This window comes from Eumetopias jubatus, unplaced genomic scaffold (assembly GCF_037043125.1).
Source record: "Eumetopias jubatus isolate StellerSeaLion01/CBP00866 unplaced genomic scaffold, mEumJub1_p1.0 scaffold_9, whole genome shotgun sequence".
Taxonomy (NCBI): Eukaryota; Metazoa; Chordata; class Mammalia; order Carnivora; family Otariidae; genus Eumetopias; species Eumetopias jubatus.
Genome location: NW_028274815.1, coordinates 63,410,894 through 63,436,918, shown reverse-complemented (window position 1 = coordinate 63,436,918; position 26,025 = coordinate 63,410,894). Strand labels below are relative to the sequence as shown.

The 26,025-nt window shown below is 36.3% G+C and overlaps 1 protein-coding gene across 3 annotated transcripts in view; it reads left to right on the top strand.

Annotated features, from left to right (window-relative positions):
* Positions 1-26,025, top strand: part of VRK2 (VRK serine/threonine kinase 2) — a 117,985-nt gene that overhangs the window by 17,991 nt on the left and 73,969 nt on the right. The gene's annotated exons all lie outside the window — the stretch shown is intronic.

Genomic DNA, 26,025 nt, shown 5'->3' with positions numbered 1-26,025 from the left:
ATCCTCCAGACCATATTATAATTTTTACTTCAACTATGAAATATGTTTTAACTGAAGAGAATCAACATTTCCCCAGATATTTACCATTTTTTTATCTTCTTTTATTCTCAATAGTGTGCATTTCCTTGTACAATTTTCTTTTTTTCTGAATATCTTTCTCTAGCAATTCCTATATAGCAGGTCTGCTGACTATGGATTCTTTCAGTTTTTCTTCACTTGAGAATGTCTTTATTTTGCTTTAATGCCTGAAGAAGTTTTTGGTGGATATTGGATTGACAGCTTTTTTTTCCCCCAATACTTCAAACATGTTTCCTCTGGTCTTCATGGTTTCCTCTGGTCTTTCCTCTGGTGTTCATGGTTTCTGATGAAAAATCCAGTCATTTGAGTCATGTTCCTCTCGTTAATGTACTGTTTTACTCTGGCTCCTTTCAAGATTTTTCTTTGTTTTTAGCTTTCAGCCATTTGATTAGATGTATCTGGGCATTGATTTCTTTACATTTATCCTGTTGGGGATTCACTGCACTGTCGGTTTTTATATATATAAAACTTGGGATGTGTCAGCCATTATTTCATCAAATATTTCTTCAGCACCACACTCTTCTTTATGTCTGGAACTCCAGCACCATGAGTGTTAAAATGTTTTGTTGTTGCCTACAGGTTCTTGATGCTCTATGTAATTTTTCAGTATTCTATCTTGCTGCTTTTCAGGTTGGACAATTTTTTTTTAGTCCATCATGAAATTCAGTGTTTCTTTCACATGTGTTCTCCATAATCCTATTGAGCCCATTCATGAATTTCTTTTTTTCTTTTAATTTTTGGTCATTGTGTTTTTCAATTCCAAAATGCCATTTGATTTTCCTTTGTATCTTCTATGTTTTTACTGCACTGGTATGTTTCCATTTATGCCAAATGTGTTTGCCTTTACTTGCTGGAGCATTTTTGTAATAGCTGCTTTAAGGTCTTTGTCAGATAGTTCCAATATCTGTGTATAATTTTGGCATTGTTGGCTTGAATTGGTGTGGTACATTTGTTAACTGAAGTCCATAATTTACATTAATATTCACTTGTACAGTTTTTTGGGTTTTGACAAATGCATAGTATCATGTATCTACCATTATAGTATCATAAAGAATAGTTTCACTGCCCTGAATTTCCCCTGTGTTCCATCTATTTATCCCTCTTCCCCCTGCCCCTAAACCCGTGGAAACCACTGGTTTTCTTACTGTTTATAGTTTTCCCCTTCCCAGAATGGTATATAGTTGGAATCATACATTATGTAGCCATTTCAAACTGGCTTCTTCACTAAGCAATATGCATCTAAGTTACCTCTGTATCTTTTCATGGCTTAGTAGCATGTTTCTTTTTATTGCTGAATATTTCATTATGTGACTATATCACAGATTGCTTATCCATTCACCTGTTAAAGGGCATCTGGGTTGTTTCCTGTTTTGGGCAGTTACGAATAAAGCTGATATAAGCATTCGTGTGTAGGTTTTTGTGTAGACATAGTTTGCCACTCCTTTGGATGAATACCTAGGAATGTGATTCTTGGATCATGTAGTAAGACTGTGTTTGGCTTTGTAAGAAACTGTTAAACTGTCTTCCAGAGTGGCTATACCATTTTGCAGCAATGAATGAGAGGTCTTTTTCTTTTTGTTTGAATGAGAGTTTCTATTGCTCCATATCATTGTCAGCATTTGATATGGTCAGTGTTTTGGATTTCAGCCATTCTAATAAACGTGTAATTTTATCTTATTGTTGTTCTAATTTGCAATTCCCTGGTGACATAAGATGTATATCATCTTTTCATACACTTACTTGCCATCTGTATATCATCTTTGTGGAGATATTTATTCAGATCTTTTGCCTATTTATAGGTGGGTTGTTGATTTTCTTATTGTTGAATTTTAAGAGTTCTTTGTATATTTAGGATGTGAGTACTGTTTATCAGGTGTGTGTTTTGCAAATATTTTCTCTCAGACTGTGGGTGGTTTTTCTCATTCTATTAATAGTGTATTGCAAGGCAGAAATTTTCAGTTTTAATGAAATCCAACTAATCAGTTTTTTTCTTTCCTAGATTATGCTTTTGGTGTTGTATTTAAAAACATATCACCATAGTTCACCTAGATTTTCACCCATGTTATATTCTAGAAGTTTTATAATTTTGTTTTATATTTAGGCCTGTGAACCATTTTGAGTTAATATTTATGTAAGGCCAGTGTCTACATTCAGTTTTTTGTATGAGGATGTCCAATTCCGGTGCTGTTTGCTAAGATTACCATTACTCTCTTAAATTGCCTGTGTTCCTTTGTAAAATCAGTTGGCTGTATTTGTGTGAGCCTATTTCTGGACTCTTTATTCTGATCTGTTGATCTCTGTCTATTCTTATGAAACGGACACACTGTCTTAATTATTGTAGCTTTATAGAAAGTCCTGAAGTTGAGTCCTGTCAGTCCTCTGACTTTGTTCTCCTTCTTCAGTATTGTGTTGGCTTTTTTGAATCTTTTGCTTTTCCATATAAACTTTAAAATCAGTATGTCAATATACACAAAATAACTTGGTGGTATTTTCAGTAGGATTGCATTGCATCTATAGGTGCAGTTGGGAAGGCTGATATTTTAAGACTATGAGTCTTTTATCCATGAACAGGGAATATTTATCCACATATTTTAGATCTTTGATTTCTTTCATCAGACTTTTGCAGTTTTCCTCATATAGATATTGTACATATTTTGTTGGATTATACCTAAGTATTTTTGAAGCTTTTTTCAGCTATATTGAGATATAGTTGACAAAGAAAATTGTAGTATATTTAAAGTATACAATATAATGTTTTGATATTCATACACATTGTGTAAGGATTCCCACAGTTGAGTTAACACATACGTCACCTCACACATTTGCTTTTTGTTTTTGTTGAGAACACTTATGTTCAGCTTTCTTAACAAATTTCAATTATACATTACAGTATTATCAACTGTAGTCACTATATTATACATTAGAGCCTCAGACCTTATTCATCTTATAGCTGAAAGTTTATAACTTTTTGCCAGTCTATCCCTATTTCCCCCACTTCTCAGCCCCTGGCATCCACCATTCTACTTTCTGTTTTTATGAGTTTGACTTTACTTTTTTAAAATTCCACATATAAATGATACCATGTAGTATTTGTCTTGCTCTGTCTGGTTTATTTCATTCAGCATAATGCCCTCCAGTTTCATTCATGTTGTCACCCATGGCAGGATTTCCATTTTATAAGGGTGAATAATTATATAGGCTGAATAATATTCCATTGTATATATATTCTTTATCCACTCACCCATTGACAGACACTTAGATTATTTCCATGTGTTGGCCATGTGAATAATGCTGCTGTGAACATGGGAGTGCAGATATCTCTTCAGGATAATTATTTTATTTTCTTTGGATATATACCCGGAAATGGAATTGTTGGATCATATGGTAGTTCTGTTTTTAATTTCTCAAGGAACCTCCATACTGGTTCCATAGTGGCTGTACCAATTTACATCCCTCCCAACAGTCTAAAAGTGTTTCCTTTTTTCTATAGCTTCAGTAGCATTTTCTATTTGTCTTTTTTATGATGGCCATTCTAACAGGCATGAGGTGAAAATCTCGTTGGGATTTCAATTTACATTTCTCTGATTAGTGATAATGAGCACCTTTCCTTGTACCTATTGGCCATTTGGATGGCTTCTTGGATAACCAAGTATTCAGCTCCTTTGCCTATTTTAAAATTAGGTTATCTGGTTTTTGGTATTGAGTTGTATGAATTCTTGTATATTTTGATACCAATCCCTCATTGGATATGTGGTTTGCAAATGTTTTCTGCCATTTCATGCATTGCTTTTCCATTTTGTGGATGGTTTCCTCTGTTGTGCAGAAGTTTTTAAGTTAGATGTAGTCCCACTTGTTTATTTTTGCTTTTATTGACTTGCTTTTGATGTGAAATCCAAAATATCATTACCAAGATGAATATCAAGGAGCATACTCCTACATTTTCTTCTAGGTATTTTATGGTTTCAGGTCTTACACTCAAGTCTTTAAATCCATTTTGAGTTGATTTTTGTGTATAGTATAAGATTGGGATTCAGTTTAATTACTTTTCATGTGACTACCCAGTGTTCCTAACACCATTTATTGAAGAGCCTATTCTTTCCTCATTGTAATACTTGGCTTCTTTGTCAAAAATTAATTGACCATGAAGGCATGGGTTTATTTCTGGGCTATTATTAGATATCATTGATTTATATGTCTGTTTTTGTGCCAATACCATGCTGTTTTGATTAATATAGCTTTGTAATGTCGTTTGAAATCAGAAATGTGATGCCTCCAGCTTTGTTCTTCTTACTCAAAATGCTTTGGCTATTTAGGGTCTTCTGTGGTTCCATATAAGTTTTAGGATTTTCTGTGAAACAGCCATTGGAATTTTGATAGGGATTGCACAGCAATCTGTAGATTGCTTTGGGTAGTGTGGACATTTTAATAATAATAATTGAATTAATATTAACGGACTATCTTTCTATTTATTGGGTCTTCTTCCATTTCTTTTATTAATGTTTTATGGTTTTCAGTGTACAGATTTTTCATGTCCTTGGTTAGATTTATTCCTAAATAATGTATTCTTTTTGATGCTATTGTAAATGGGATTGTTTTCTAAATTTCTCTTTCCAATAGCTCATTGTTAGTGTACAGAAACACAACTGATTTTTGTGTATTGGTTTTGTATCCTGCAACTTCACTGTGTTTATTAGTTCTAGTAGTTGTTTTGTGGAGTCCTTCAGGGTTTCTCTATATAATAGTGTGTCATTGACACAGAAAATTTTACTTTTTTTCTATTTGGATGATGCCTTTTATTTCTTTTTTCTTGCCAGTTGCTCTGGCTAGGATTTCCAGTACTATATTGAGTAAAAGTGGTTGAGAATGGGTGTCTTTGTCTTGTTTCTGATCTTAAAAGAAAAGCTTTAAAAAGCTTTCACAGTTTGGTATGATGTCAGATATTGGCTTCTCATAGTTGGCTTTTATTATATTGAGGTATGTTCTTTGTGTACCCAAATTTTTGAGAGGTTTTTATCATGAAAGGATGTTGGATTTTGTCAGATGCTTTTTTGGTATCTATTGCCATGATCTTATGACTTTTATCCTCCATTTTGTCAACGTGTGGATTGCATCGATTGATTTGCATATGTTGAACCATCCTTGCATTTCAAAAATAAATCCTACTTGGTCATGGTGTATGAACATTTAATATACTGTTGAATTCATTTTGCTAATATTTTGTTGAGTATTTTTATATATATGTTCATCAGGGACATTGGCCTGCAATGTTTTTTTTCTTGGAGTGTCCTTGTCTGGCTTCACCTTTTCTATTGTCTTCCCAGTCTCTCATTTATTTCCAATTTAATATTTGTTAGGTCCTTCTTTCTACTAAATTTGAGCTTTGTTTGTTCTTTTTCTATTTCCTTGATGTATAAAGTTAGGTTGTTTATTTTAGATTTTTCTTTTTTCTTAGCGTACAAATTGTTATAAACTTTCCTCTTAGAACTGCTTTTGCTACATTCCATGAGTATTGGTATGTTGTGTTTTCATTTTCATTTGTTTCAAGTTTTTTTAACTGGAAAGTGTACTTTATTTTTTATTTTTTAAATTTTTTTATTTGAGTATAGTTGGCACCAACGTTACATTAGTTTCAGGTGTACAACATAGTGATTCAACTTCTTTATAGGTTATGATGTGCTTACCGCAAGTGTAGCTACCTCTGTCAAGATACGGTGCTATACAGTACTATTGACTGCATTCCCTATGCTTGCCTTTTACTCCCATGACTTAGTCATTCTATAACTGAAAGTCTGTATCTCCCGCTCCCCTTCATCCATTTTGCCCATACCCCCACCCGCATTCCCTCTAGCAACCATTACTTTCTTCTCTGTATTTATAGGTCTGATTCTGCATTTTGTTTTGTTTATTCTTTTTTTTATATTACACATATGAGTGAAATTATATGGTATTTTTCATTCTCTTATTTCACTTAGCATCATAACCTCCAGGTCCATCCATGTTTTGCAAATAGCACAATCATCCTTTTTTATGGCTATGTAATATTTGTGTGTGTGTGTGTGTGTGTACCATATCTTCCTTACCCATTCAACCATTGATGGACGCTTAGATTGCGTCCATATCTTGGCTATTGCAAATAATGCTGCAATAAACATAGAGTTGCATATACTTTTTTGAATTAGCATTTGCATTTCCCAGTAGTGGAATTATTTCCATTTTTAATTCTTTGAAGAACCTCCATACTGTTTTTCACAGTGGCTGTACCAATTTATATTCCCACCAACAGTGTGTGAAAATTTCTTTTTCTCTCCATCCTTGCCAACATTTGTTATTTCTTGTTTTGACTTTAGCCATTCTGACAGTTAATAAGGTGACATCTCATTGTGGTTTTGATTTGTATTTCCCTGATGATTAGTGATGTTGAGCATCTTTTCATGTGTCTGTTGGACATCTGTGTCTTCTTGGAAAAATGTCTGTCTAGGTCCTCTGCTCATTTTAATCAGATTGTGTGTGTGTGTGTGTGTGTGTGTGTGTGTTGAGTTGTATGTTACTTTTTTCCTTTTTTAATTCTTTAAGCCATTGGTCAGTCAGGAGCATGTTGGTCAGTCTCCATATTTTTGTGAATTTTCCAGTTTTCCTCCTGTAATTGATACCTGCTTTCATACCAGTGTGGTCAGAAGAGATACCGAATATGATTTCAACTTCTTAAATTTGTTTTAAGAAATTTAGTCTTTTCTTGTCACTTAACCTGATTTATCTTGAAGAGTGTTCCATATGTGCTTGAGAAGAATGTGTATCCTGCTATTGGAAGGTCTGTTCTGTATATGTCTGTTAGGTCCATCTTGTTTAACATATGATTGAAGTCCAGTGTTTTTTAATTGACTTTTTGTCTGATGATTTATTCATTGTTGCAATTAGGATATTGAAACCCCCTAATATCCTGGTATTGCTGTTTCCTCTTTCAGATATGTTAATATTTGCTTTCTATATTTAGGTGCACCTATGTTGGGTACATAAATCTTTATAATTGTTATAGTCTCTTGATTAATTGATCCTTTTATCATTACATTGTCTTGTTACAGTTTTTGGTTTAAAGTGTATTTTGTTTGCTGTAGTACAGTTTCCCCTGCTTTCGTTTCCATTGACATAAAACATCTTTCTTTTTCATCCCTTCACTTCCAGTCTCTGTATGTCTTTAAAGCTGAAGAGAATCTCTTTTAGGCATTATATAGTTGGATCTTGTTTTTTTTTTTTTTAATATTCAACCATTCTGTGTGTTTCGATTGGAGAATTCAGTCCATTTACATTTAAAGTAATTATTGATGGGTATGGACTCACTACTGCCATTTTGGTAGTTGTTTGTTGTTTTCTGGCTGTTTTATAGTTCATTTTCTTCTTCTCTAGCTCTCCTCTGTGAATTGACTTTTTTCATAGTGGTATGCTTAATTGCTTTATTTTTTGTGTATCTCCTATAAGTTTTTGTTTATTAATTACCATGAGGCTTATGTAAAACACGTACTTATAACACTCTGTTTTAAGCTGGTAATAACTTTGAACATATTGATAAGATCTACATTTTTACACTCTCTTTCCCCAGATTGTATGTTCTTATTGTCAAAATTTACATGTTTTTGTCGTGTTTATTCATTAACAAATTATTACAGTTTTTTTATAGTTTTGTCTTTTAACCTTTATGCTACAGTTGTAAGTGATTTGCCATCTATTATTACAATCTTAGCATATTCTGAATTTAGCTGTATATTTTACCAATGAGTTTTATACTTTCATATATGTTCACTTTGAAAATTAATGTCCTTTTGTTTCAACTTAAGCACTCCCTTTAACATTTCTTGTGAGGTGAGTCTAGTCGATATAAACTCCTTTAGCTTTTGTTTGAGAAACACTTTATCTCACCATTAATTGTGAAGGATAAATTTGCAACTAGAGGATTGTTGGTTGGCAGGTTTTTGGTTCCCCCCACCCCCAGCGTTTTGAATATATATCATCCCACTCTTTTCTGTCCTGCAAGACAGGATACTATTAGATTAATAGGAGTTCTCTTGTACATACAAAGTTGTTTTGCTGTGTGTTTTTTTTTTTAAGATTTAAAAAATTTTTTTTATTTGACAGAGACACAGTTGAGAGAGGGAACACACACAAGCGGGGGGAGTGGGAGAGGGAGAAGCAAGCTTCCTGCAGAGCAGGGAGCCCAGTGCGGGGCTCGAACCCGGGACCCTGGGATCATGACCTGAGCCGAAGGCAGATGCTTAATGACTGAGCCACCCAGGTGCCCCTGTTTTGCTGCTTTTAAGATTCTGTCCTTGTCTGTAACTTTTGACAGTTTAATAATAATGTGTCTCAGTGTGGGTATTCTTAGATTCGTATTGTTTGGTACTGTGCTACTTGGATATGGATGTCTGTTTCTTTCCGGAGGTTTAGGAAGTTTTCAGCCATTACTTCTTTGAATAAGCTTTCTGCTCCTTTCTCTTTTCTCCTTCAGGGACCCTTATAGTGTATATAATTGTTGGCTTGATGGTATCCCATAAGTCCCTTAAGCTGTCTTCACTCTTTTTCATTCTTTTTTTTCTTGTTGTTTCTCCAATTTTATGAGTTCAGTTGCCCTTTGAGTTCACTGATCCTTTCTTCCATTTGATCTAGTCTGCTGTTGAACCAACCTCTCTATTGAATTTTTTGCACTTTTTAGCCAAAAGAGTCTGAGAAGCAATCTCTATTGAATTTTTTGTTCAGTTATGTTCTACAGCTCTATAATTTGTTTCGTGTTTTGAAATTTTTTTGTTTCTTTGTTGAAATCTTACTTTATTCATACATTGCTCTCTCTTGAGCTCATTAATCATTTTTATGACCATTATTTTGAACTATCAGGTAAACCACTTATCTCCTTTTCATAAAGATCTGTTTCTAGAGACTTACCTTGTTTTTTTTTTTTTTTTGGTTTGTTTGTTTGTTTGGAAATATTCAACTGTTTCTTCATTTTCCTTGATTCTCTTTGTTGGTTTCTGTGCATTAGAACAGCCACTTCTTCCAGATATGACATAGTGGTCTTGTGTAGGAAATGAATCTCCTACTTCAGTGTTCAAGCTGATTGTCCTAGCTGCATTTTTTGTTTTTAGTAGCCCGCAGTACCTGAGAGTGTGCCAAGACCTGTCAGTGTTCCAAAGAGGAGGATCACAGTGAGTGTCCCTTATGATATATATTTTTCTCATTACCCTGATGTGTAGGAGTAGCTCAGCGAGTTTCTGAATCTTTTTCAGAAGGAATTGTTCCATGTGTGGCGGTACATTTGCATTCTTGGGTAGAGGGGAACTCAGGAGCCTCCTATGTCACCATCTTGGGTACTCCTCCATTTTCTTAAAATAAAAATTTAATTTCTTTAAAAAATTTTTTTTCTTCCAAGATTTTATTTAAATTCAAGTTAGTTAATATATATTGTAGTATTAGTTTCAGGAGTAGAATTTAGTAATTCATCACTTACATATAACACCCAGTGCTTATCACAAGTGTCCTCCTTAATGCCCATCACCCATTTAGCCCATTTCTCCCCACCTCCCCTCCAACAACGCTCAGTTCTCTATAGTTAAGAGTCTCTTGGGGCGCCTGGGTGGCTCATTCGTTAAGCGTCTGCCTTCAGCTCAGGTCATGATCCCAGGGTCCTGGGATCGAGCTCCACATCGGGCTCCCTGCTCCGCAGGAAGCCTGCTTCTCCCTCTCCCACTCCCCCTGCTTGTGTTCCGTCTCTCGCTGTGTCTGTCAAATAAATAAAATCTTAAAAAAAAAAAAGAGTCTCTTATGGTTTGCCTCCCTCTCTGTTTTTATCTTATTTTATTTTTCCTACCCTTCTCCTGTGTTCGTCTGTTTTGTTTCTTAAATTTGATGTATGAGTGAAATCATATACTTGTCTTTCTCTGACTGACTTATTTTGCTTAGCATAAAACACACTAGTTCCATCCATGTTGCATATGGTAAGATTTCATTCTTTTTGATGACTGAGTAATATTCCGTGTGTGTGTGTGTGTGTACACACACATATATATATATATCACATTTTCTTTATCCATTCATTAATCGATGGGCATCTAGGCTCTTTCCATAATTTGGCTGTTATTGATAGTGCTGCTATAAACACTTGGGCGCATGTTGCCTTTTTGAATCGGTATTTTTGTAAAAAATATTTTGTAAAAAAAAAAATTTAGGGTAAATACCTAGTAGTACAATTGCTGGATCATAGGGTAGCTCTATTTTTAACTTTCTGAGGAACCTCCATACTGTTTTCCAGAGTGGCTGCACCAGCTTGCATTCCACCAGCAATGCAAGAGGGTTCCCCTTTCTCCACATCCTCACCAGCACCTGTTGTTTCCTGTGTTGTTGATTTTAGCCTTTCTGACAGGTGTGAGGTGATATCTCATTGTAGTTTTGATTTGTATTTCCCTGATGATGAGTGATATTGAGCATTTTCTCATGTGTCTGTTACCATTTGTATGTCTTCTTTGGAGAAATGTCTGCTCATGTCTTCTGCCCATTTCTTAACTGGATTATTTATTTTTGGGGATGTTGAGTTTGATAAGTTCTTTATAGATTTTGGATACTAGCCCTTTATCCGATATGTCATTTTATAAATATCTTCTCCTATTCTGTAGGTTGACCTTTAGTTTTGTTGATAGTTCCTTCACTGTGAAGAAGTTTTTTATCTTGGTGAAGTCCCAGTAGTTTACTTTTGCTTTTATTTCCCTTGCCTCTGGTGACGTGTCTAGTAAGAAGTTGCTACAGCTGAGGTCAAAGAGCTTATTCCCTGTGCTCTCCTCCAGGATTTTGATGTCTCACATTTAGGTCTTTCATTTCTTTCTAATTTATTTTTTATTTAGTTTTGTAAGAAAGTGGTCTAGTTTTCTCAGCACCATTTGTTGAAGAGACTCTCTTTTTCCCATTGGATATTCTTTCCTGCTTTGCCAAAGATTAGTTGACCATAGAGCTGTGGGTCCATTTCTGGGTTCTCTATTCTGTTCCATTCTGTGTGTCTGTTTTTGTGCCAGTACCATACTACCTTGATGTGATTACAGTTTTGTAATACAGCTTGAAGTCCAGAATTGTGATGCCTCCAGCTTTGATTTTCTTTTTCAACATTGCTTTGGCTATTCAGGGTCTTTTCTGGTTCCATACAAATTTTAGAATTGTTTATTCTAGCTCTGTGAAAAATGCTGGTATTATTTTGGTAGGGATTGCATTGAATGTGTAGATTACTTTGGGTAGTACAGACATTTTAACAATATTTGTCCTTCTAATCCATGAGCATGGGATGTTTTTCCATTTGTGTCTTCTTCAATTCCTTTCATAAATGTTCTGTAGTTTTCAGAGTACAGATCCTTTACCTCTTTTGTTAGGCTTATTCCTAGGTACCTTACTGTTTTTGGTGCAGTAGTAAATAGGATCAATTCCTTGATTTCTCTTTCTGCTGCTTCATTATTGATGTATAGAAAGGCAACAGATTTCTGCACATTGATTTTGTATCCTATGACTTTGCTGAGTTCATGGATCAGCAGCAATTTTTTGTGGAGTCTTCCAAGTTTTCTACATTGAGTATCATGTCATCTGCGAATAGTGAAGGTTTGACCTCTTCCTTGCTGATTTGGATGTCTTTTATTTCTTTTTGTTGTCTGCTGAGGCTAGGACTTTCAGTACTATGTTGAACAACAGTGGTGAGAGTAGGCATCCTTGTGTTCCTAACATTAGGGGAAAATCAGATTTCTCCATTGAGGATGATATTAGCTGGGGGTCTTTCATATATGACCTTTATGATCCTGAGGTGTGTTCCTTCTATCCCTACTTTGAGGATTTTTATCAAGAAAGGATGCTGTATTTTGTCAGATGCTTTTTCCACATCTATTGAGAGGATCATATGGTTCTTACCCTTTCTTTTATTTATGTGGAATATTGCATTGATTGATTTGCAGATATTGAACCACCCCTGCAGCCCAGGAATAAATCCCACTCGATCGTGGTGAATAATCCTTTTAATGGCTGTTAGATTCAGTTAGCCAGTATCTTTTGAGAATTTTTGTATCCATGTTCATCAAGTTTATTGGTCTATAATTCTCCTTTTTAGTGGGTTTGCTGTCTGGTTTTGGAATCAAAGTAATGCTGTCCTCATAGAATGAATTTGGGAGTTTTCCTTCCATTTCTAGGAGAACAGTATTAATTCTTCTTTAAATATCTGGTAGAATTCCCCTGGGAAGCTATCAGTTGTGGACTCAGGAGATTTTTGATTACTGACTTAATTTCTTTGCTGGTTATGGGTCTATTCAAATTCTCTATTTTTTCCTGTTTCAGTTTCATAGTTTATATGTTTCTAGGAATTTATCCATTTCTTCCAGATTGCCCAATTTGTTGGCATGTAATTGTTCATAATACTCTCGTATTTCTGTGGCATTGGTTGTGATCTCTTTCAATCATGATTTTATTTATTTAGGTCCTTCATCTTTTCTATTTGATAAGTCTGGCTTAGGGGTTTATCAATTTTGTTAATTCTTTCAAAGAACCAGCTCCTAGTTTCATTGATCTGTTCTGTTTTTTTTTCTATATCATTTATTTCTGCTCTAATATTTACTATTTCCCTTCTGCTGCTTTTAGGCTTTATTTGCTGTTCTTTTTCCAGCTCCTATAGGTGTAAGGTTAGGTTGTGTGTATTTGTGACTTTTCTTGATTCTCGAAGAAGGCCTGTATTGCCATATCCTTCCCTCTTATGACCACCTTTGCTGCATCCCAAAGGTTTCAGAGTGTCTTGTTTTCATTTTCATTTGCTTACATGTATTTTTTATTTCTTCTTCAATTTCCTGGTTAACCCATTCATTCTTTAGTAAGATGTTCTTTAACCTCCATGTATTTGAGGTCTTTCCAAATTTTTTCTTGTGATTAACTTTGAGTTTCATAACATTGTGGTCTGAAAATATGCATGGTATGATCGCAATCTTTTTGTACTGGTTGAGGGCTGATTTGTGACACAATATTTGATCTATTCTGGAGAATGTTCCAGTTACACTAGAAAAGAATGTGTATTCTGCTGCTTTAGAATGAAATACTCTGAATATATCTGTAAAGTTCATCTTGTCCAGTGTGTCATTGAAAGCCCTTGTTTCGTGTTGATCTTCTGCTTAGATGGTCGTCCGTTGCTGTGAGTGGGATGTTAAAGTCCCCTTCTATTATTGCGTTATTATCAGTGAGTTTCTTTAAGTTTGTTATTAATTGATTTATATATATGGCTGCTTCCAAGTTGGGGGCATAAGTATTTACAATTGTTAGATCATCTTGTTGGATAGACCCCTTTACTATTATATAGTGCCTTTCTTCATCTCTTATTACAGCCCTTGGTTTAAAATCTAGTTTGTCTGATATAAGTATGGCTATTCCAGCTTTGTTTGATGTCCATGAGCATTGATAGATGGTTCTCCACTCACTCACTTTCAATCTGGAGGTTTCTGTCGGTCTAAAATGAGTCTTTTGTAAGCAGCATATTGATGGGTCTTGTTTTTTTTAATGCATTCTAATACCTTATATCTTTTGATTAGAACATTTAGTCCATTTACATTCAGAATGATTATTAATAGATATGAATGCAGTGCCATTGTGTTACCTGTAAAGTCAATGTTCCTGTAGATTGTCTTTGTTGCTTTTGGTCTCTTTCCCCTCAAAGCGTCCCCTTTAATATTTCTTTCAGAGCTGGTGTAGTGTTCATGAACTCCTTTAATTTTTGATTGTCTTGGAAACTCTTTGTCTCTCCTTCTATTCTGAATGACAGCCTTGCTGGATAAAGTGTTCTTGGCTGCATATTTTTCCTAGTAACATGTTGAATATATCATGCCACTTTTCTTATGTCTTGCCAAGTTTCTGTGGACAGATCTGCTGCTAACCTTATTTGTCTACCCTTGTAGGTTAAGGACCTTTTTTCTCTAGCTACTTTCAGAATTCTTTATCTTTGTATTGTTCAAGTTTCACTATGATATGCCTTGATGTTGACCTATTTTTGTTGATTTTGAGGGGGAGATCTCTGTGCCTCTTGGACTTGAATGACTGTTTCCTTCCCCGGGTTAGGGAAGTTCTCAGCTACAGTTCATTCAAATAAGCTTTCTGCCCCCTTTTTCCACTCTTCTTCTTTTGGGACTCCTATGATATGGATATTATTGTGCTTTATGGAATTGGTAAGTTCCCTAAGCCTGTAGTCATGATCTAATGGTTTTCTTTCCCTCTTCAACTTCATCATTTTCCATAATTTTATCTTCCGTATCACTGTTTATTCCTCTGCTTCTTCCATCCTTGTTGGAATTACATCCAGTCAGTTTTACATCTCAGTTACAGCATTTGTATTTCAGCCTGACTAGTTTTTACATCTTTTATCTCTGCAGCAAGAATTTCTCTGGTGTCTTCTCTGTTTTTTTCAAGCCCAACTGGTATTCTTATGACTGTTGTTCTAAAATCTTGTTCACCTAGATATATTGCTTATGTCTGTTTTGAGCCTGGCCGTGTTTATGATTTCTTGTTGATCTTTCTTTTGGGGAGAATTCCTCCATTTTGTCATTATGTCTAGGTTTCTGTCTTTTGTGTGTTATGAAAGCTTGTCATGTTTCCCGCTCCTCAGAACAATACTATATTAAAAAGGGGTCATATACTGTCCAGGCCCTGGTACTTCAGGAAGTGTTTGTTTTGGCTACTCTTTCCCACAGGTCAGTTATCTGCAGAGTCCCTTCTTGCAGTGGGGATGTTTGGGCCTTTAACTAGGTGTGCTTTGACTTGTTAAGATAAACCTGATTTGGAAAAAAAAAAAAAGTGTCTGTGCCTGGGTGGTTCTGTTGGTTAAGCATCTTGATTTCACCTCAGGTCATGATCTCAGGGTTGTGAGATCAAGCCCCATGTTGGGCTCCACACTGAGCATGGAGCCTGCTTAAGGGTCTCTCTCTCCCTCTCTGTGTCTCCATCCCCCACCCCTCTTAAAAAAAAAAAAATCCTGGCCCAAAAAAAACAAAAAAAAGTAAAAGGAACAAAAAAAGAAACAGACAAAAAATTATAAGTCTGCTTCCAAAGAAAAAGAAAGAAAAAAGAAGCCTGACCCATTAAAAAGTAAGAAACCAACAGAAAACTATAAGCTTGAGTCCAAAGAAAAAAGAAGGGGGAAAAAAACAGAAAGAAAAGGGAAAGCCTAGTCCTATTTTCACCAGAACTGAAGCTGATGCTTTGGAGCACTCTGTGATCAGTATACTTGGTACATGCAGTGGGCCTGTGTTAGTCCTCTATGGGAGAGGCCTGCTTTGCTGGCTCACAGTCAGACCTGCCCTATTAAAAATGCCCCTGCAAGGTGCAGAAGGGCAGGGTTTGGTGTAAGTGGCTGCACCCTCCACTGGGGGTGCTGTGTTGCTCACTGATGTCGGACTGTGCTGGTGGGCGAGGGGTGGGTGGAATATGGCAATGCCCTGCCCTTTAGTCCCAGGAAGGGGAACTCGCAGCCCCCGCTGCTCAGGAAGCCCTCACAGAAAAGCAAACAATCTCCCCTCCTGTTGCCCAGGCCTCCTTCAGATGCCTGCCCTCAACCTATCCATGCCTGGGCCTTCAGCATGCCCCACACCAGAGTTCTCCTGTGTTTTTATCTCTGGTGCACAGCTGGGATTTCAAAACTCCAAATCTTAAAGGACCCAGCAAGGTGTGGACCTGTCCCCCTCCTCCAAGAGAAGAGCCTCACAATGCTGTTCCTGGAGCCACTCTGTCATAGAGAAAGCAGTCGCCCGGGCATTCAGGTGCCTGGAGTCTATGATGAAGTACTGGGGAAAGCTACAACCAGGTTATTGGCCCTCTGTGCACTCTTCCTGTCCCCTGCTATTAAATGGCCACTCAGTGGTGCCCACTGGGTCCCTTGTCCTTGGAGAGACAATATACCCTCTTCCAAATATACCCTAGGAGGGGGAACATTTTTTCCCAGTGCTACCCAGGGCATCCCCACACTGCACTGTCTGCCATCCACTCCCTGGAGCACTACCGTCTGCCTGGCTTGATTCTGGCAAGTGGCATAGACTCCTAAAACCTCAGAGTTTGAGCTCCACTGTTGGCAAAAATCTTGCCATAGTCAGTTCCTCTTGATTACCCAGTCAATGGTCCTAGGGAAGTTTTTCTTGTGCAAACCTGTTGTGCTGTTCTCTCTTGCCTTCTTTCCCTGTCCTCTCTCCACAAAAAGGGCTCCCACCCCCTACCTGGCAACATGGCTTTTCTCTCCCCCAATTCACATCTCTGAACCTTATAGCCTCCATGTTCTTTCCCTCTAATTGTGCAGACTGTTCTCTTAATCCTCAGATCTGTTTCCTAGTTGTTCAAAATGTTTTGTGCCAATCTAGCTGTGTTTGAGGGACAAGGCAAGATCAGGCCCCCCCAAAACTACACCACCATCTTAACTCCTCCTCAAAATTTAATTTCTAAGTACTACTTTCATTCATTAAATTATTCATCAAATATTTAATGAATGCTTGCTAGACCCTATTTGAGGTTCTTGGGACACATCTAAATAAAACCAAGTCTTTCTGTCTTTGTGAAGTTTACATTATCAGAGAAAAACAAGTAATAAATATGTAACTATATGCTAAATACTTTCAATATGATATTCTTAGTATTATTCAGTCCTATATATTTTCTAAATTCCTTTATGATTTCTTCTTTGGCCTGGGGTCTAGGCATTATGGTCACATAATGTAGCTTAATAATCCTTATTCGTTGATAATTTGAGAAAGCCTGCTTCCTGAGTGAAATTATGGACAGTTCAATTGTTTTATGTTTGAAAAGAATGTATGTTCTTTAGTTATTTTATGTGGCCTTTAGATAAAAACTGTTAACTGTATTATTTCAACTTATTTTTGTCTGCTTGCCTATACATTATGGATTTGTTTTAAAATCTTCCATGATTTTTGTGTTTTGTCATTTTTTTCCTATAATTGTGATGGTTTTTTATTTCTGCATTAAAGTACATTATCAGATGCTTTCAAGTTCATAAATTTAGTCTTTCCAATGAATCTTTTTTTCCATTGAATCATTTTCTTAATGATTAGGTTGGACTAACTTTATATCTAGTAATTCTTCTTTCCTGAGATTTCTATAATTTTGAAAACTAATATTCCAGCCTTTTTTTCAGCCTGTTTTGGCTAGTTTATCTTTTTATTTTCTCTGCATCACTAGGTTTTAGTTGTGTCTCATAAATAGTGTACGTTTATTTTTCTAATGATCTTATGGTTTCTTATCTGGTGAATTTAGTCTACTCAAATTTATTACGATTACTGGCATTTTTTTTTTCACATCTAAGGTGTCTGTGATTTTAAGATACATCACTATTTTATATACATATGTTGAGTCTCCACTAGATGCTTAAAAGTTAATAATTTTCTTCCTCTTGAATCATTCTTTTTGTGTTTATGTAAGATCTGCTTTATATTTAATACCTAATAGTGTGCGTTAAACTATGACACGATACCTTTAAAATAGCCTTACATATGGAACTCGTAGAGCACTCAGTGTTGCAATCCTACCTTAAGGAACATTTTTTTCAAGTTTACTATCAAGTTTATGTCCCACTTTTCTGTTTTGGGCTGGTTAATTTTTCTACATGCACAAATCATTGTAAATGACAATTAAATATAACAATACTACCAGGCAATGTACATGACTCAACTGAAGTGAAGACAAATAGACAACCTGGGACTAGCTTTGTGACTCTATGGGCAGTGAAACTGTCAAACTGCTATGTGGTCAGCAGCAACTGTATGATGTCTTCAGTTATTAGATGCATTCAAATTTCAGAGGTAATAAAATATGAAAAACTTGGTGAAAAATTGATATAAAATTGATAATATATTTCACTTACCGTATTTTATATTTACCCTGCCTTTTTTTAAAAGAACCTATTCTTTCCTGATCTTCTATTAGATTTTTAGGTTTTCTTTATTCTTTTTTTCTTTACTGATCTTGAAGTTCTGAATTTTATTATTTTAGTGGTTACCTGTAAACTCAATACACTCTCTTGATTTAATAAACTGAGAAGCTAATCAGTGTCTCTACTTTTCTCCTGGATAAATACATGGCATTACAACACTATACCTCTAGTCATCATGTTCCTATTTTGTACATTATTTTTGTCCGTGTTTTTAGTGAACCTTATTCTAGATTGATAATTATTTTCTCTCAGCATGTGAATATGATATTATTCAATGTCTTCTTACTGCCTTGTTGCTATTGAGAAGTCTACTGTCACTTCATCTATCTTTTGTATGTAATCTAATCTTTTCTATTGAGTTGTTTGTTAGAACTTTGTCTTTAATGTTCTGCAGTTTGACTGGTGGGCTGGAGTACAGATTTATTATTTATCTTGCTGGGGACTTGTGATTCTTAAAGGATTCATGACTTTTATCAGTATTTGAAAGTTATCAGATATTATTTATTCAAAAGTGCCTGTCCTCTGTTCTCTCTGTCCTCTAGTTCTGGAGATTTTTAGAAAATTGTGTTTCTGTCACATATTACCTTTGTGTTTCATAATCTCATTTTCATATTTTATATCTCTATATTTCTGCATGGTAAATTCAAGATTATTTCCTCAGATCTAATCTGTTTCACTGTTTTCTTTGTAGCTCTGTCTGATCTACCATTTTGGCTATTCATTAGGTTTTAAATATTAACGATCCTATATGTATTACATGTATTAATATATAGAAAAGTGCATACAACATAAACATACAGTTTATCAAGAAAATTGATAACTAGATATCAATTAGTTTTCTTGATAACAATAAAACTAACAGCAAGATACTCACAATCTCCATCTGGGTCAAACATATAATATATCAACAAACCATGTTCTAGAAGCTCTGACATCTCTTCCCTACCTTGTAGTAGTAACAACACTGTCTAGACTCTTTATGGTTTTTATTTTACTGTTTTTCGTTATAGTGTGTGTGTGTGTGTGTGTATCCATAAGCATATATAATTTGTGGGTTTTTAATTTATATAAATAGAATCATAAGTATACACTTTGTTTTATGTTTTTTCACTCAACATTATATCTAAGATATAGGTGTAAAGATGAGATGTGTGTGTAATTTCCAGCATTGGACTATTCCAAATTCAAACTTATTCCCATATTTCCTCTTGGAGTTTTTTTTTTTCTTTTAAAAATATCTTATTTATTTATTTGTCAGAGAGTACAAGCAGGGGGAGCGGCAGACAGAGGAAGAGGGAGAAGCAGGCTCCCCGCTGAGCAAGGAGCCCAATGCGGGGCTCCATCCCAGTACCCTGGGATCATGACCTGAGCCAGAGGCAGACGCTTAACTGGCTAAGCCACTTAGGCATCCCTCCTCTTGGAGTTCTAATGTATTTCTTGTTTTTGGTCCCTGTCTCTTAGATCTCTGATGTTTTTTGAATTACAACCAATGTGTTCATTTTTTCATAGAATGTTTTGCATTGTTTCTTATGCTACTGATACTTTGTGTCTGTTATTTCAAGCAGATATTTGAGCTCTATAGGAGGTCTGAATTGCTTGGGGTTTATGCCTTTTGTTTGCTTTCCTTCCTGTTTTGTAGTGTTGGACCATTGACTCATCTTTAGCTATGCTTTATCTCTGGTAATCATGGGGGTCCAGTGTGTCTCTTGAAGATTTGTTTCTTTTGCTTCTGCAAGGTATTCAGGATTATCATTTGGCTTCAAGTCCTTGTACCATACTATTGTATAAATTTGAGCCTCAAATTCCTGAAGGCAGCTTTGGAATAACTAATAATCAGGAAAGACTCTACTTTTCCTCCCACTCAGGGCCTAAGCCACAGAAGGTGGGGATTTTTGTCTTTGTTTTTCTTTTTTTTTAATTTTTTTTATTATTATTATTATTATGTTATATTAATCACCATATATTACATCATTAGATTTTGATGTAGTGTTCACTGATTCATTGTTTGTGTATAATACCCAGTGTTCCATGCAGAATGTGCCCTCTTTAATACCCATCACCAGGCTAACCCATCCCCCCACCCTTCTCCCCTCTAGAACGCTCAGTTTTTCAGAGTCCATCGTCTCTCACGGTTTGTCTCCCCCTCCGATTTCCCCCCCTTCATTCTTCCCCTCCTGCTATCTTTTTTTTTTTTAAACATATAATGTATTATTTGTTTCAGAGGTACAGATCTGTGATTCAACAGTCTTACACAATTCACAGCGCTCACCATAGCACATACCCTCCCCAATGTCTATCACCCAGCCACCCCATCCTTCCCACCCCCACCACTCCAGCAACCCTCAGTTTGTTTCCTGAGATTAAGAATTCCTCATATCAGTGAGGTCATATGATACATGTCTTTCTCTGATTGACTTATTTCGCTCAGCCTGACACCCTCCAGTTCCATCCATGTAGTTGCAAATGGCAAGATTTCATTCCTTTTGATGGCTGCATAATATTCCATTATATATATGTACCACCTCTTCTTTTTTTTTTTTTTAAGGTTTTACTTATTTATTTGACAGAGAGAGACACAGTGAGAGAGGGAACACAAGCAGGGGTAGTGGGAGAGGGAGAAGCAGGCTTCCTGCTGAGCAGGGAGTCCAATGCGGGGCTCGATCCCAGGACCCTGGGATCATGACCTGAGCCGAAGGCAGACGCTTAACCAACTGAGCCACCCAGGCGCCCCAGTACCACCTCTTCTTTATCCATTCATCTGTTGATGGACATCTTGGCTCTTTCCATAGTTTGGCTATTGTGGACATTGCTGCTATAAACATTAGGGTGCACGTACCCCTTCGGATCTCTACATTTGTATCTTTGGGGTAAATACCCAGTAGTGCAATTGCTGGATTGTATGGTAGCTCTATTTTCAACTTTTTGAGGAACCTCCATACTGTTTTCCAGAGTGGGTGCACCAGCTTGCGTTCCCACCAACAGTGTAGGAGGGTTCTCCTTTCTCCACATCCCCACCAACATCTGTCGATTCCTGACTTGTTAATTTTAGCCATTCTGACTGGTGTGAGGTGGTATCTCATTGAGGTTTTGATTTGGATTTCCCTGATGCCGAGCGATGTTGAGCACTTTTTCATGTGTCTGTTGGCCATTTGGATGTCTTCTTTGGAAAAATGTCTGTTCATGTCTTCTGCCCATTTCTTGATTGGATCATTTGTTCTTTGGGTGTTGAGTTTGATAAGTTCTTTATAGATTTTGGATACTAGCCCTTTATCTTATATGTCATTTGCAAATATCTTCTCCCATTCTGTCGGTTGTCTTTTGGTTTTGTTGACTGTTTCTTTGGCTGTGAAAAAGCTTTTTATCTTGATGAAGTCCCAGTAGTTCATTTTTGCCCTTGCTTCCCTTGCCTTTGGCGATGTTTCTAGAAAGAAGTTGCTGTGGCTGAGGTCGAAGAGGTTGCTGCTTGTATTCTCCTTTAGGATTTTGATGGACTCCTGTCTCACATTGAGGTCTTTCAACCATTTTGAGTCTGTTTTTGTGTGTGGTATAAGGAAATGGTCCAGTTTCATTCTTCTGCATGTGGCTGTTTATTTTCCCAACACCATTTGTTAAAGAGACTGTCTTTTTTCCATTGGACATTCTTTCCTGCTTTGCCGAAAATGAGTTGACCATAGAGTTGAGGGTCCATTTCTGGGCTCTCTATTCTGTTCCATTGATCTATGTGTCTGTTTTTGTGCCAGTACCATATTGTCTTGATGATGACAGCTTTGTAATAGAGCTGGAAGTCTGGAATTGTGATGCCGCCAGCTTTGCTTTTCTTTTTTAACATTCCTCTGGCTATTTGGGGTCTTTCTGGTTCCATACAAATTTTAGGATTATTTGCTCCATTTCTTTGGAAAAAAAGTGGATGGTATTTTGATAGAGATTGCATTGAATGTGTAGATTGCTCTAGGTAGCATTGACATCTTCACAATATTTGTTCTTCCAATCCATGAGCATGGAATGTTTTTCCATTTCTTTGTGTCTTCCTCAGTTTCTTTCATGAGTATTTTATAGTTTTCTGAGTACAGATTCTTTGCCTCTTAGGTTAGATTTATTCCTAGGTGTCTTATGGTTTTGGGTGCAACTGTAAATGGGATCAACTCCTTAATTTCTCTTTCTTCTGTCTTGTTTTTGTTTTTCTTTGTTTTTGACAGTGGTGAACTCTCTCTTTCTTACTTTCATTTTTTCCCTCTCCTTCCTCACCCTCCTTCCCCTCTTTCCTTTTCTTCCCCTCCCTCATCTCCCCATTTCTTTCTCTCTCTTTTTTTAATGTTTCACACTACTGAAGATGTAGCCCTTGGAAAATTTGACTTTATGTGGCCAACTTAACTTCAAATCTCTGCCTGTTGCAGTCCCAAGGACTTGTCTTTTTCCCAAGAGAGCTTTAACACTAATATCCTTGGCTACCCAGAGTAGGCAGCCTCTTTCGGGCCTGTAGCACAGCCTAGAACATTAATGCTCATGTACCTTTCCCTCTGGTTTTTCAATTTCTCTTTGTTTTGGGCTTCCTATTTATCTGTCTATCTAACCAGATCAACTCTTCATTTATAAGAAAGTTTGATTTATTAATTCATCATCTTGTTTATTTTATAGAAGAAGGTTTTTGGTTTATCTACTGCACTATTTTATTAACCTTCTTTATCAGAGATAAAGAATGTTTTATCTTATCTTAAGGTATCTATTTTAAAAAAATAGGTTTTGGGGCGCCTGGGTGGCTCAGTTGGTTAAGTGACTGCCTTCGGCTCAGGTCATGATCCTGGAGTCCCGGGATCAAGTCCCGCATCAGGCTCCCTGCTCAGTGAGGAACCTGCTTTTCCCTCTGGCCCTCCCCCCTCTCATGTGCTCGCTTGCTCTCTCTCATTCTCACTCTCTCAAAATAAATAAATCTTTAAAAAAAATAGGGTTTTTTTAGGTTTTCTAGTTGCCTTCCGTGTAAGTCTTTGGCTGCCAGTGTCAGAAACTCAAAAGTATTTAAGCAAAGGGGGGATTTATTAATTCTTATAACTCAGAAGTATAGGGCTTTTCTGGCTTCAGGTTTGTATAGTCTAGAGCTTAAGCAAGGTCAACAGGGCCCTTTCTCTCTCCCTGCTTTACCCTTACTTTTTTCAGTGTTGGATTTTTTTTCAGAATTCATTTTCCATTTAGCTGAGGAAAGTAATTTTAAGGATTTGGTATCCTCACAGTTTATGGCCTCCTTTTGTTACATAGTATTTTACTTTCAAATCCTAGGAAATAACTTTTTGCCTAGTTGGGGCATGTTGCTCTTTCTGAACTGGCTACGGTGGCCTGTGGGCTTGTATATTCCAATTGGCCAGGTTTGGTCATCTGCCCAACTCTGAGATGTAAGGGCAGATATACTGTGTTAAGCAGCCCTACTAGGTCCACATGGGTAGAAGGCAGTTTGGTTCCTCAAAGGAAAAACCAGACAGAGTTCCCAATGAATAGAAAAAAGTCCTAGGAGGGCAGATATCTTATATGTGCAATATGCATTTTTTAGCAGCTCATCAGACCTCTGGTTAGAAATTTAAACAAAGATGTGAGACTGCTATAATTTCAAGACTATCACTGTCTCTGATCATTCTTTTCAACCCTGAATAGATTAATCAGCAGTAAGCTACCAACCAAGATCCCTTTCCCTCCTTTATCAAGTCCTAACAGTTTCACTTTCTGAAATCTCTGGAATCTGTTCATTTTTCTTTATCTACCATTGATAGTGTAGTCCAGGCCATAGTCCTCTTTCCTCTGATCTATCAAAATTAAATCCTTAGTGATCAGTCAGTATCTACTCTGGTTCCCCTTCAGTCTGTTCTCCACACTGTGGTGTAGTGATCTGTTCAGAATGCAAATCTAATTATGTGTTTCCTATCCTCCAACTACACCTCAAGTTTTTAAAACCTTTCATTAGGCAGAAATTATTAACTAGATTGACATCTGGCCCATCATCACTTCTCCAACTATTCTTGCTCAATAATTCCCTTTTATATAAATTATATATTCTCTTATTACTGTCTACCTCTCCTTTTACACTTACTATAATTACAGTTTTGCACTTGTATATGAGTATTTGATGAATGTCCGATTTCTCCATTAGACTGTAAAAGCAGATATCATGTCTGTTTTCCATTATCTTTTAATTTCACTAGTTAGAATGTGACTTGGCTTACAGTAGAAAATAAATATTTATTTCATTAATTAACTGATTGATTACTATAAAGAGACCTCCGTGATAACGTGGACAATTTATTTGTTCAACATCCATCTCCAAGAGCTTTCTAGTCAATTGATTTTGGATTTGGGCCCTCCAATATAATCTAACTTAGAAGTTTATGGAGAATATTATATAGCTATCAGATGACAAGTGTGGGATGTTTTGAGTATCTGTCAACACATAGTTATGTTCATGTGAAATAATGTGAAAGGCTATAAAGCAGTATGGCTATACTCATTGAAATCAGCAAGGAGTAGCCCATTGCACTGGTTAAATACCTCTTTTCCCATTAACACCCAAATAAGTTATTTATCTGGTTGAAACCCCCAATTTTTCTTTTGTGCTTTTCTGCTTACATCTGTTGGGCTTGATGATGTATTTGCTGCTGGGGCCACTTGCTTTTAGACAAGAAGCAGGAAGTTTCTACCAACTTCTACCTCAGGAAGCAAAGACCCCTGCCCAGAGTCAGTACTGCTCTAAGTGGACCGGGGTTAGGACAGGGCAGTTTCTCCCCAGGCTTGGGCACCACCCTAGTAAAAGTAGTCTGCCAGAGGTGGGAAGAAAGGCTTTTCTTACCCCTTCTTCTCTAACAGGACTGGACCCCTTCTTCTATATTCACTCTCTTTAGTTTTTTCTTGCCTTAGATATGGATCATCCATCCCTCCTGCAGTTCCCTTGGGACTACTGTATGGGTGACAGTGGAATGACTTTACATGCATCAAGGTTAAAAGGCTAAAATTACTTGATATAAATACATTTAGTTTCTTTGGAAAGAGCTCTGGGTTCACAGTTTATATCATAATCAAGTAACACTGAAGTAATAATTTCTTCAAATGGTTGATAACAGTCTGACATAAAAAATTTTGGAAAACAGTTAAAGTTGTGCATGAGTTGGCTTGACTGTAAAGTGGAATTAATATATTTTGGTAAATTTATGATTTTTTAAATATGTGCAAAAGAAGAAAGCTGAGGGAGTTAGAAGAAAGAGAGGGAGAAATCTTAGTAGTCATAAGAGGATGGCATCTGATAAACATACTGAAAATACACTTGAAGAATTGATCTTGTTCTCCATCTGTTAGGTGCTGATATTTAATCATATTCAACACTAGTTCTACCTTCCTTTCACTTTCCTTTAAACATCCTACTAACACTTGACACAGTGCCTTGCAAGTTCTGGCCTCATGATAAATAACTATTGGTTAGCTGAAGGAATGAACGGATGAAGAGTGAAGAGATGAATGACAAGATTCTAGACTTTCACAGTACAAATAAATACATTAACTTATCAAGATTTGAAAACCATAACTTTTCAATAATTTAGATAATATAGATGAAAGGATTGATTTGATCTAAAAATTTGAACGGTGAAATTATCAGAAGTTTGATTACTATATCTAAAATGCAGCGGCACCTGCCTGGCACAGTTGATAAAGCAGGTGACTCTTGATCTCGAGGTTGTGAGTTGAGCCCCATGTTGTCTGTGAAGCCTATTTAAATAATAAATGAATAAAGAAGAAATTTTAAAAAATGCAAATGATAAATAGGAAGTTAGATAACTTGAAGTGAGCTTTTTAGGAGATACATATTATTTAATGTAGGAATCATTGATTGCTGTTCAGAAAATGATTTTTAAAAGACTTTATTCTCATTCTCGATTTATTTTAGAATTTTGCCACATAGAAATTGTTTTGAACTTTCCAGTTAAGATGAATCAGTTTCCAGGAGCGCCTGG